The sequence below is a fragment of the Lepisma saccharinum genome, chromosome 27 (assembly GCF_977018435.1).
Source record: "Lepisma saccharinum chromosome 27, izLepSacc3.1, whole genome shotgun sequence".
NCBI lineage: Eukaryota > Metazoa > Arthropoda > Insecta > Zygentoma > Lepismatidae > Lepisma > Lepisma saccharinum.
This window is the reverse complement of record NC_139255.1, coordinates 30,503,026-30,517,259: the sequence shown is the minus strand read 5'-3', so window position 1 is coordinate 30,517,259 and position 14,234 is coordinate 30,503,026. Positions and strand designations below refer to the sequence as shown.

General features: G+C 35.9%; 1 protein-coding gene across 3 annotated transcripts in view; it reads left to right on the top strand.

Annotated features, from left to right (window-relative positions):
• LOC145980370 (uncharacterized) overlaps window positions 1-1,803 on the top strand; it is a 455,055-nt gene extending 453,252 nt beyond the window's left edge. For all 3 annotated transcript variants that reach the window (XM_083113431.1, XM_083113432.1, XM_083113433.1), the window contains one exon: window positions 1,149-1,803. The gene's annotated coding sequence lies outside the window, so the exon portion shown is untranslated. The remainder of the gene's footprint in view (window positions 1-1,148) is intronic.
• Window positions 1,804-14,234: the final 12,431 nt, after the last annotated feature.

The following is a 14,234-nucleotide window of genomic DNA, read 5'->3' as shown; positions in this document are numbered from 1 at the left end:
TGGATCCACAGCTTCCAAAATTTATAGTTTTCTTTGTGAGAATTCGGACAATATAAACTTTATGAGTAAAATTTGCTCCTAACTTTTAAAGCCTTTTTTTGAACGGAATGTGTAAAAGTTAATAACAAAATATAATAACTATGAATTTCAGTGCAACTAACTACAAAATATAGGAAAAATAATATCATTCATACGGTGGATCAAGTAGCAATGTTCCTCCATTTATATAATTATAATAGTTATTATTGTAGAATGACAATTATAACCGTGGTAATACTTATTATTGTCATTATTATTTCTACTAATCAACTTTTATCAATGGTCTACCCCTATTTCTGGCGACGCCTCTGCTGATAAGGGATGAGCCCCCCCGAAATAAAATCCTGGCCTGTTGATCTGTAAAGTAGAAGCAGAAGTGATTAGCAATCACAAAATAGTTTTGTCTTCCAATCTACTATTAATGATACAATGTACAGTGGAACGTTGATAACTCGAACCTCAACATCTCGAATTCCTTGATAAGTTGGATTTTTTAATCCCATTGAATTGTCCAAAACACTCAATACTATGTTATCTCAACAATTCGAATAAAACCTTGATAGGACGAATTTTTGTACACTTTATGGGATGCCGTTCGAGCTCAATAACTCGAAGTTAGAGTACGAAGAACCTCTGAGTCGAAGTCTCTATAACTCGAAGTTTTAGACACACGGCCCTCAATAAGTCGAAGTGTAGGGTGCGTACGTACAATGTCAGGTGATCAACAATACTATACATACGTTATAAGCATACGTAGTGCCGACGTTCAGAAGGGTCAGTAAACTTTAGACCTCGATAACTCGAAGTCGGCGATTTTGGCCCTCAATAACTCGAACCTTGGTAAGTCGAAATCCTTGATACCTCGATTTTTTTCTTTTTCCCTTCAAGTTCGAGTTATCAAGCTTCCACTGTATTAGTGTGGATGAGAAATCACCAACACACCTACACACACATAAAAAATAAGGTGCACAAGGCAAAAACAAGAATAGAGACATAAGTGAGTATAACAACCAATTATAGCATGAAATCACCAATTGTTTGATTAGAAAAAGTTATTTATGTAAAGTTCTCATGTTTTCTATCTTCTCATTTTCGTTGTTTTATTACAGGAATATGTTGATACTTCACTCTACATGATGGACGCGTACCGATACACTGTAGATGCTCCTGACATCTATTATCGAAGTGAATATCTTCCTCCAGTCAGTCCATGGAGATGGTGATAATGTCTGTCGTCTATACTCCGAAATGACTCGACACGCTTCTCGCAAATGATAGGAGCAACATAGTGAGTGATACATTGGACAAAATAAGCATTCTGTGATTTATACTAATAAAATGCTTTAGTTTCATTCTTGTAGGCATTGCTGCCTTTAACTGTGGGGTTTCCCCAGAAGCTGAAATCTGAATACTCTCGAAAAACATGGTAGTGAGAAAATGTAGTTAGCATCTCCAGTTGAAAAGTAAATGTGAATATAATAATGGAAGTTATAAAGAAATGTAAATAATTCCTCCTTAGTCTTAGGATTTAAAGATTTTTTTGCCATGCACTGGAATTGCCTTTTGGCATCAAGAAGCAAAGAAAAAAAATAGTCCTAATTGGCTCCATAACAAAATCTGTTGTCATGTCTATGCAATTGAGAAATTTTGTTCATGTATGTATAATCTAGTCGAGTACAGAAGCCAAAAATTTAATTAATAATGGTGGACTATTAAAAAAAGTGTGACATTTTTCATAAGTACAGAAAATTAATGTGTGTGTGTGTGTGTGTGTGTGTAAGGTACTGCTAGTTCATTTTATTATGATCATTTAGCTATAATTCTAGGCATATGCAAATCAAGACTGCATGAAGCATTTCACGTTCTAAACTTTCATTTGCCAAATGTAGGTTCGAATTGGGCTTCCAGATTTTTTAAAATAACTGTTCTGTGTTGTACATATTAAGTGTTTTAGCAGTTAAGAATATTTGTTTGGCTTGGGTAGGAAAAAAATATGTGTTTCAAAGCAATTCATGCAAGTGCAATAGCTGACGTAGGTCTAGATATATATTCGACTGTTTTGTATTGAGGATACGGCCAGAAATGGTGGCATTTATTACAAGAATAATGTTTATGAAGGTATGATTAAGAATAAGCTACATAATGCAATGGTTGCAGCATATACCAACAAAGAGATATGCATATTAAACGTATAATATAAAGATATATTATAAAATACTTACGTTTCGTGAGTATCTGTTTTGCATAACGTGAGTAAGTCGCACACGCCTTTAAAATGAGAAATAGATATGCTTTAGTTTTAAAGAATAGAATTGAAATTGTAGCTGCAAAAGGTACAAGTAATACAGATTTAATTAGTTCTAACTGAAGCCAGGCCTGTGATGAGCAAACATTTTTTTTTTTTTTTTTGGCCTTGAAAACAATTGCTTGTGCATGTTTCCATGTGGAATACAGACAATGTAGTATGAAATGGTTTCTAGGAAATGCAATATTGACTTCACTGTTTTTTCATTTGGATAAAGCTAGAATTAGCATTTTGCAAAGGTAGTAAGCACAAATCACAAATTTCTGTCAAGAATTGTACCAGATATCTCGTTTTTGATGACAAGGATTTATTTTCTTGTTTCGAATTGTCTAGAAGGGTGCAAGAGTACTGAGGCAACACCAGAGCCATTACTTCTTTGGAGGGAGCATCACTTGCAACTGTTTGTCACAGCAAGTCTATACTCGTTGTTAGAAAACACATATTGTATCCATCATATATGATTTGTTCATGATAATATGCTACACAAGGTTCCGAAAGATAATTAAAAGTAAGTCCAGGGCCATTTGGGAAATTGGAAACAGTCAAAATCTGGCAGCATAGTCAGTGGCGTGTCCAAGGCTGACTGCTAAGAAAAAGCATACGTAACTCCTCCCTTTCGAAAATCTTGGGCAATCCATTGAGCATAGTTCCAGGCAACATGCAGCAGATATATTGCCAGATGCTAATTTTATTGCAGCATGTTGAGTGCCACTTGTCATATCTGGAGAATGCAGTTAAAAAATTTTCATCAAAAAGCTAAATGGAGAAGAGCATTTTGCATATTTAGTTATGTAGCAAGATAAATAACTGAAAATGACTCTTAGTGGGAAAGAAATATTGTAACATGAATTCTTTTGCACTATTCTTCTGGCAACAACATTTGACAAGCAGATTGCATTACAGTACATGTGAAAAACACTGCTCCATATAATTGTTCTGCGGTATCAGTTGAATCTCTAACTGCATTGCTGTCATTTGTTGCATGTTGCCTCAGTGGAACTGTGTGCGACATTATTACATCTATAATTTCCTTATCTGGTTGAGAGTGTCTATTCAAGTAGCCCACGGACATGGTTATTTCTCCTGAACTACCACACTTAAAAAAAACAACACATTAAACATGTCCGACAATTCACCATCTTTGAAGGCTGGGAGGACATGTAAAGTGATATTTCTTTTTTATTTGTCCCTTTCTTTTTTCATTAGATTTATTGCGCTGTATTGAAATAAATCTATCTATTTTGCTCAAATTCAAGTGTGGACCACTATTTCTCCAAGGTATTTATCCGTTTTAAAAAAATCAGCTCAATGTCTTGGTGCATACAGCATATGAACTGGAAAACAACTCTTTTTTCATCCTCCAATCTTGAAATGTATATGCTAATTTTGTTCAGCAGCAGTAGCAGACTAGATCTTCAGGATGACTAGCTGTTATAAAAAATTTCAGCTAAAAATCTCTATATTAAGAGTTATTTTGACCACAAATGTGTAATATGACAACTTTGCCTCAATGCCTTCTAAACTACAAACTTCGTTTCACAAATTATTTTTACTGATTAGTGGACCTGCAACTTCTGTGAGTTCTCCTTAAACCCCAGAAAATATAGTCAAGACACAAGTTTGAAAAATGTGTATTTAATCCTGTTTCAAATGGCATTTGTTGTTAATCTCGAGATCTATTTATATTACATGGTTCAGGGATCAGATTCTGCAACAATTGTCTCCAGAATAGTGTTGTATTTTCCATTCCTGTTGTTGAAAGATGAAATGAGAAAGCAAGTGCTGATAGAATTGTTCTCAAGATTTCCTCCTTTCTTGCACAGTTCAGGTACAGTCACAGACAGTTGTGGGTCGCAAGGAACTCACTTTTATTGTGCTCATTATAAACTAGAACTGTTCATTACTTGTTTAGTCCTTATCCTGTTAATTGACTAATATCTAAGTGGCATACAGCAAAATTAGCTCGTGAATTTTCTTGAACCCCATTTTTTCCATCCTGGGCTCTGTAAACAGGCTTTATTTCATTTCCTTGACTTTGTCTTGATTAGAATGCGATTTCTTGTGTGACTCTTTACTGGAGTTTTTGTCTGTTATCACTCTCCTCTTCCTGGAGTAATTATTTATAGTCTCTCAGATATTCAAGTAACCTTTCATTTTCCTTCTTTTTTCAAGCAAAAAAAATCTTAATCCCTAAAAGAAAAAGAACAACAATTAGATAACCCTTATTTAGTTCCTTACCCGATTTCCTCTCAGATAGGAAGACTGATATATTTCAGCTTAATTGTGCTCTGCTTGAAGTGTGGAGATGAAGATGGAAGTAAAAGAGTAAAAAAACAAAACAGGGCGAAGCAAGAAAACGATAAATGATCATTATACAAGATAACATAAATTTGAGTACAACCAGAGCTTGACTAGAAAGGCAAGGAGTATTGTTAGTTGTCAAGGGAAGTAAATCGATGCTTGGCTGATAAAATATTAATGGAAAGACAATGACAAACATCCAAGAAGTATCCTCAAAAAGAGGATCTACAGCTAAAAGTGAAGCAGTTGAATCGGGAAGAACGGAAGTACTAAAGAAACTAGGATTCCACTGATGATGTAACAACTTGAGCAAGGGAGAAGTTGAAGCAGCCCAATATGAAAAACAAAACCTAGGCCCATCTACCATCTAGAGCCCACACAATCAAAGAACAAATCCAGACTTTTCATCTCCTGAGATGTAGTGATTTCCAAGTGCAACAAGCAAACGGTATAAGTGGCAGCAGCAATTATGGGTGGGGCCATTTGCCCCCACCTTTTTGCCATTTTTACCCTTGCACTATGCTATACCTTATCTACCAAGGAAAAGTAAACTGTCCTTGCCCCCCCCCCCCCATTTTTGGAACCCAATCGCCACCACTGAGCGGTATTGACATGTGTCTGGTTTTTGCTCAGTCATAAATGACACTGTCAGGCATAAGTTTGGCAATGCAGAATACCACAAGAATTTCCCCTCACCATGGCAACTGAAGTAAGCCGATTGGTTCAAGGATTATAATAATAATATATCTTTATTGAGCGGGCGAGGTTCAGCGTACGCTGTTCTCCCACCTTTCGACAGAAAATACAAAAATAGAATTTCAAGTTGGTTCTTTCCTAGCTTGGGCTTTACAAGAGAAAAATGTTGAGAAATATGTTTGAGTAACACTGTTGGTTATTAGTTTTCAAGAACTAATAAGAAAGGAGTTTCTGTATGGTTCATAGTGTACAATGGGCCGATGCCGATAAAGTACCGATACCGATAACCGATATTCTACCGATCCGATATAAAATTAGAAATGGTCCTTGAAGACCTGAATGGTTCATTGACATCCTTAATAAATGTTTGTTTCGAGGTGCCTGTAGCGCAAAGGAAATTGCATATTTAGAAATTTACTTTTTTAGAAAATAGGGCATGAATATTATCCATAAAAATTACAACAAAATGTCAGAATTTTGCACTAAATTATCAGATATTTATCGATATATCGGATCGGTAAAATAATCGGTAATTTCACCGATATCTGCTGATACCGATGTTTTATAATAACACTACTTATTCTTTCCTCTTTAATGTCATCTGACTTCTTTTCTGAAATAACAAGCTGAAGCACAATAATCCTTATGAACATAACATTCTCCACTATAACTTGTTACCATTAATATGACTGATCCACTAATTTGAAGAAATCCATGTAAATTGAAGATATTAATAGTGTATAATAGGATGTGGACTATAGCCTACGGTGGACTTAGTAGGTACCATGTACTTATTTTAGTGGTAAGATGTTTTCCTCGAAGAATATGTATTTACATCAGTACTATGTACTGTGAACTTTTTTTTTTTGTTTGTTTGTTTTAGAAACTTGTAAGGATTAATATAGGCATTTTCTATTTGCTACAATGTGAACTATTTGATGGTACTCTATTTATATCAGCAATATTGTTTTCTTTCTTCCAAATATTATACTGCATTGTATTTCTTTCACTAAAACTTTTCTGCTTTTTGTTTATCATCTGTTCTACAAGATATGTGAAATAAAATACCTGAGATATTTTGACATTTACTTTACACTGAAACATTTTAATAGACTCTTTTAACATTTCTAGAAAACCATGGTAACTTCTGTTAAAATTATATATTGTTCTAATTATAATAGATAGAAATGTTGATATTGTTCAAGTTAAACATAAAACTACAATAAATTATCCTGAGTATGGAAGTTATGTAAAACGAAAACCTTGTAAAGGCTATATGAAAAACATAATGTATTGTTAAATGTGCAAAGTAAAAACATGTTTGTAATGTTAAATTATTTTACATCGATCTAATCCTGAATGTTATATTTGCAGTATTTGGCTGTCATTTCTACATGCCTTTACTATGTGTGTGATGTACTTAATGAACGGAGTTAGTACATAGTATAAATAAACTTTATATGAGGAATATATATATGTGTGTATGAAAGATAGTAAGAACATTATCCTAGTCAAATTTCATGATAACAAGTCTGTGACTATTAACATTTTTGCTACTTTGAAGTAGACAATAAGATTGGAAGTGACTTTGCAGCCGAGCTTAAAATGTGTGTATATCCTGTTCATAGTAACAGTATATTTAATGTGTACATACTATATATAATAAATGCTTAAATATTGATATTTAATTAATCATTAGAAGTGATATGAACAGCCTAGTCCTAAACGTCTATTTAGATGTTTGGTTTATTGGTGTTCTTCAGTGCAACATTGTGTTTTTATAAGATTTTTTTTCTGATGGAAACTTTGTATGTAAATATATGAGGTTATGCCATTTTTATGAACTATTTAACTACAGCACTTCCGTAGATACATTGGTGCTCAAAGTAAAAATGTGGATCTGAGTGCATCAGAGTTTCAGTTAAGTGGCATAAGTAATATATTAAAGTATGTCTTACTCCATGTATAACTTTCACATGGGCAGAAAGAGACTGAAACAAGTACTATTTAAAATTCCAGTGCAATTGTAATTTGAAAAGTTGGCTATAGAAAATGAGTTTAAATTGGCTTCCAAACATTTTTATTCAAGTGATAGGTATTGTGAAAATGAAGAAAATTGATCATAAAAGTACTTCTTCCCAAAAATTATAGAAGTTTATGTAAATCTTTTTTCTATATTTCTTTATGATTAATGGAAAACCAAAATGTACTTACTTATCAGTCAAGTCCTGCAAAAAGATACATAGTTGTCTTGCCTGTATGTACAAGATATATACTGTGTTGCAAAAACTGAATGAAAAAGTAAACAAATCTCAAAAATGCACAATGTGAAACATTTTAAATTCAGTAATATTTCATTTATTTTTTAGGTTACTTTCATAATACATTGTGTATAATTGAAAATACATACATAAACATACTATAAAGGTGCATAGTCGGAAGCAGGAAAAAAAATATGTAAAAAACAGCATTTAAAATTTCTCAATTGGCAAGATCAGTATTTCATGTGCACATCAAATGCTATATTATTACTGATATTACCCCCAAAAAATGTGTACTGTCACTGACACAAGCATTTGTAGAAGTGATTTATAACTTTTAAAAATGCTGGGATTTTATATTAAATGCTGTTAATATGTTTTTTCACGTTTTTGAAACTGTTCTCAACAAATACAGATATACCAGTTCGTGAAACCAGTGCAATTATAATGTTACATAAAGATTGGGGCAAAACATTTTCTACCATGTAGTACGAATGGTAAATAAACGATCTGTGAATATAATTCTTGTGGTTTGATAGCAAATTTCAGTGATATACTGGATCACTTTAGACCACGTTAAAATAGAGAATAAATAACTTATATGAAAGACCATTTTTTTTTTTACTTTCGCTTCCTAGAAAACTGGCAAAAGTAGTAGAAATTATAAGTCTGTGTAATCAAGACCATGGAACGCAATGGCTGAAGGAGCTAACTGTGTATTGTATAAGAAATGTGTATGGTGCTCATTGTAAATACACTATAATTTGGCTGAAGGATTGAGATGAATGATGATGGTATGAAATAGGTGAACACCAGACACACAAGAACGCCCATAGAACAAGCTCAATGCTCTCAGACACCAAGGTGGCAATTAAGGGAATTGCAAGTAGTGATGTGTGCAAGAATTTTGTAAGGGAGTTATGGGGGAATATAGTAACCTCCATAAATTCTTCCCCCTTTGGCCATGGGAATGAATGCTCACAGCGCAACAAAAGCTTACCAGTTTTTTTTGTCACTTTTATTAGCCTTTGAATGCCGTTGTAAGCATTCAGAACAAACAAGAATTCAGTTATATCTAAAATGTGCATAATTTTTTGTAAATTAGTTTTTTACATAAATTGAACATTTTTTTATTTTATTTCAACACTCATTCATTCATCAAGCAGATGGTAATTTACTTAATAATTAGACACTCATTTGTAGCAAATAAGAATAAAAATTTCAATACAAAAAAAATTGACAATGTTGGGGGTCAAATTTAGTGTAAAAATAATTTTTCATTGTTACTGTAGTGAATGAAATCTGAAATTTAGTTGGAAACTTTACACATATTTCACAAAATAAAAATGTCCATCCAAATACACATATTCAGTCTTCACCTTCTATTACCTATGTGAAATGTATAGAATATTATAAAATCATACCTTTTTTAAATTTTTCATTCCATATTTTCCTACAGAATTTAATCAAAGTTCCAGAATTCTTCAGAACTCAAAAAATAATCCAGACCCAGGAAAGTGCTGTCAGCAAATAAGGTGCTAATTTCATGTTTAAGTTTCACATTGCAGCACTTGGTGACAAATTGTGATGCATTTCTCACGTTTTGAAATCATCTCAAATGTACCACTCATGCTCTGCATGAGAGTTAGCAACCACAGAAAATGAGAGAATAGATTTCAAATCCATTCAGTCATTTAAACAGGCGTACCTTGCTTTACTATTTTGCCAGCATGGCTTGTCAATTATTTCTGTGGTTTGTGGTTAGGATGAAAATTGTCATCTGAACCAAGCCAACAAAGTAATTTATTTGCTGCCTGTGCCCTTTCAGTGACTGAGATGCTATTTTGACTGAACTTTTGCTTGGATAGAAAACTTTCTTCATAGATAGATACTTTATTTCTTGTGCCCTTAAAAAAGTAGCTTTATACAATGTTTCCTCTCCTTCATTTGTTAACTATTACTATTATCTTAATGTAACAAGAATTGTTTCAGTTGGGTAATTTGTTTCTAGTAGGACTCGCTAAAATCTACACATTACAGTAGAACAGTGCAATTTTATTACCTTTTACAGTATCTGATAAGAAAAGTGTATTTTTTGGTTGAAGTATTTAGACTATCTGACACATTTTTATAAAATACCATGCACATCTTACCTTGTGATCATGATCACATTGCTTCATCAGGAGAAAAAGATGGTTCAACCTCATAGGTAAGTTGTGTTTTTCTCTTGCTCTTTAAGGTATAGTGTTTGTAACAAGAATGAAGGAATTTAGATAAGGTCATAATTGGAGAGGCGAGAGAACAAGTTTCGTGGTACTCCCTTGCATCATATTGCATTTAAGGAATACTGTCTGGATGCTTACACACTTCGAAATCTTGAGAAATTTTAAGGAAAAAAAAGAGAAAGAAAACTTCAGTGAGGATAGCAACTGGGTAACTAGAATATGCCCTTGTTGCTGATAAGCCAGACTTTTGTAGCATTTCAAGTACAGAACTTAATGTTTGTCCATTGTCAAATATTGTGATGGAACTTCATTCACCCTTTCATGTTATCAAAGCCCAATTTTTTCTTGGCCGCCTTTGCTCATTTTAACAGTTTTTGGAGGGTGTTTCAAACCCCTAAATTCTGTTCCCATGTCTTCATGACTCCTTGGAAAGTATTGTTAGGCTCGCTTTAGACGAAAGGATTTCCTTTAACATTTTTGCTAGCATAAATGCTATGTAAATTCTTCCAAAAATCTTATAGCAGATAGCACTTTGCACTGAAGCATTTCATGTAACATTGCAGTTAGCTTTTGCGATTACAATGTATAATATATACAGCACGAAAGGCACGTCCAGTGACACATCTATTGTAAGTGCACGGTGTTGACAATTGAATCAATAGAAATATTCTTCCATATGTGTACTGTGTACGCTATACAGTATGTAAATGTTATTTCTCTCTGTTGAGTAGTTATCAGCTTTTAAAAATGTCAAGTTATACGTTGTTTACATCTTACTTGGCCGCCATTACGTATGCACTCATGACCTAGAGCAAGCTTCTGATTAGTTATGCTACGGAAATAGGACTGATTCTATCGTTGAGAAATTCCATAAAATATGCCATGACATCTGAAATCCAATAAGATTTTTCACTGTACACGGTAACATTTTGGTCATGGCATAAATGTTAAAAATAAGTGTTAAGGAAATGGTTTTGTCTAAAGCGGCTCTTGGAAATGTAATGAGAAGACTTACCAAGAATGACATATTGGCCTTTGCAAGAAGTAGTTGTGATTGTTCACTGTTTTAAGCAACACTGAAATTAGAGTTGGTGCCAATACTGCCTTGGAAGTTACTGGTGCATGTCAAAATGACAAGCTTGTTTTTTTAACTATGTGCAGAAGTATTTTTTTTCTTTCAACATCAGACAAGATAGTAAAATGCAGTCCTAAATAAACAATGTGATTATTTAGAAGTTGTATTATGTATTTCAGTTTACAGATTGTGCTGAAGGTAATACACAAGAAAAGGTATTTCCCAATTCCAAAGCAAGTGCAGTTTGGTCTAGTGGTTGAGGCAGGTGCTCCACAATCAAGAAGTTGAAGGATCAAATCCTCCCCTCAGCTAGAACTTTTCAGTGATGTGATTTTTAGTGTAATGGTAAGTGGCGCCATCTAGTATAACCAATTTCTGAACCAACATCAATTTTTTTTTCTTCAAAAATACCCCTGTTACCTCGCTCGGTAAGGGTGTTGCTCCCAATTCCCCGACACTTCCCTTGGGTGACCATTGTCTCTGATTAGGTGATCGGAGATGTGTGTGAAGGTGGTTGTGGACTCTGCGAACCCCGAAGCTGCCCTGCAGGGCTGGTGCTCACCTTAGGGCGGCACGGGCTCCGTAGAGTCAGAGATGGTTCTTGCATGGCGCACGGAAAGTGGCGAGGTTGAGGAAGTGAGGAATTAGGCAAAGTGTAAGGTAGAGAAAACCAACGTTCACCTCTGGGATTCGAACCCGGCATCTCTGGATTTAGAAGTAGGGGTGTGCGGGATCCCGAAAAGTCGGGACCGGGATCGGGGAAATAATTTTCCGTCCCGATCCCGACTTCGAGAAATTACTTCCCGACTTTTCGGGATCCCGAGAAGTCGGGAAATACCAAATGGTCATTTTAAAAAGTCGTTAATTTTCGACGTTTTCTGCATTGTAAATGTCTGGAAATTATCGGAAATTGTAGTTTTTAAAAAAAAAAAAAATGCAAAAGCAATCACTTAAGGTGAAAATGACGTGCAGAATACGAGATTTCCAGAGCTTCGGGAAATGTCGAACATTTCCCGACTTTGTCGGAAAATTGTGAATTTTTCCCGTGCCGAATGTCAGGATTTTAAAAAAATTCTCGTCCCGATTCCGTCCCGACTCAAAAAATTCTGTCCCGCACACCCCTATTTGGAAGCAACACCCTTACCGATTGAGCTTACAACGGCATTCCCTTGATGTTCTTTGGAACTTGTATTTCAATCCAGTTCGATCTTCTCATGGAGGTAAGAAAGGAAGGAGTAAGGCCTGCGCGGTTTTTCTGAAGCCGGGTCACGTGACAGAACGGGAGAAGTCGGACCAAAACATTCAAAGACGCCGTAAGAAAGCATGTAATTTTGTGTACTTTTGAATAAGATTTAGGAAGCAATGGTGCCTGCTCAACACACGGCTGTTCTAACAGAAGCGACAGGAAACCTGAAGGAATGATATTCCATGTGCAAATAAAGCTATTTATAGTTTGTTTCGTACTGTAGTATTTAAGTGTAAAGTAGACCTCGAGTTTTCGTTTGTAGTTGGATCCTACTTCCATGCTCCTTCCAGCCGCGTGCGCTTGCAGCAGCCGATGCGATGTTCTTCTGTCTGTTGAAGTCATTGGTTGAAGTAGATGCGGCCATTTTACGCAGACAAACTTAAGCACCGCCCACTGACTTCAAAACGAAAGCAAGGAGTGATACGAGACTTCAGGCACCTTGATCTTCTCGTTGCCTGAAAAAAAAAGTCCAACTTCCTGAGAGAAGATTTGAACTCGCGCCCTTTCGAATTCCAACCAACGCTCTTACCAACTCAGTGGAAGATGAACAACTTCTGAGAGTTTGATTTGATTGTTGCCTTGGGGCTATGATATTTTTTGGTCGGTATTGCTGCTACAACTATTCTTCGTCCTCTTCTTCTAAGAGAAGACCCAACCAGCCTAACCTAACAACGAAAAATGTTAAATACTGAACCAACACACCTTTTCGATACGACCGCCCAGCAGCAGCAGCAGAATGAATGGATCCCAACTCGAGCATTCGTGAGATAGTTCATTCCGCTGCAGGTATGTGGCAGCATGATCGAAAAACTGCACTTCACTTTTTAACCGAAAAAGATTCTAGTCTTAGCTTAGGGTACGATCTTTTTGTGCGGGCTGGTTTAGATTTTCACAGCTCCTTCCCTCCCCCACATTTTCTATATGACCGCTACCTAGCGGCATAAGAATGAATTAAGTGGATCCCAACTCGTGCATTCATGAAACTAGTTCATTCCGCTGTAGGTAGGTGGCAGTACCATCGAAAAACTGCACTACTATTGTTTTTATCCGAAAAATCTTTTTGTGGGGGCGCTTGAAGATTTTGACATCTCCTTCCCTTTCCCACAAAACTTTGTGCCTTGGAGCTATGATCTTATTTCGTTTAAAAACAACCAACGCACCTTTTCGATACAAGACTGCCACCTGGCGGTGATAACAGAATGAACTAAGTGAATTTCATACTTATGCGTCCGAAACTAGTTCATACCATTGCAGGTAGGTGGCAGCACCATCATTCTTTCCTTTTTATCCGAAAAAAGATTATAGCCTCAGGGCACGATCATTTTGTGGGGGCGAGTGAATATTTTGACATCTCGGGGTCCCCCACAAAACTTTGTGCCTTGGGCTATGATATTTCTTTTTCGGTTAAAAAACCAACGCAGTATTCTCGATACACGACTGCCACCTAGCGGCAGCAGAATGAACTAAGTGGATTCCATACTCTTGCATTCATGAACTAGTTCATTCCGCTGCAGGCAGGTGGCAGTACCATCGAAAAACTGAACGACTTCCCTCTTTAACCGAAAAAATATTATAGCCTAGGGGGACAATCTTTTTGTGGGGGCGGGTGAAGATTTTAACATCTCCTTTCCTCCCCCACAAAACTTTGAGCCTTGAGGCTATGATCTTTTTTCGGTTAAAAACTGAACCAACGCAACATTTTCGATACACGACTGCCACCTATCGGCAGCAGAGTGAACTAAGTGGATCCCATACGTGTGCATTCATGAACTAGTTCATTCGGCTGCCGCTAGGTGGCATAAAGTTTTGTGGGGGAGGGAAGGAGATGTTAAAATCATCACCCGCCCCCACAAAAAGATCGTGCCCTTAGGCTATAATCTTTTTTCTGTTCAAAACGGAACCAACACAACATTTTTCATACACGACTGTCACCTAGCGGCAGCTGAATGAACTAAGTGGATCCCATACCTGTGCATTCATGGACTAGTTCATTCGGCTGCCGCTAGGTGGCAGTCGTGTATCGAAAAGGTTGCGTTTTTAACAACAAAAAAATCATAGCCCCAAGGCACAAAGTTTTGTGGGGGAG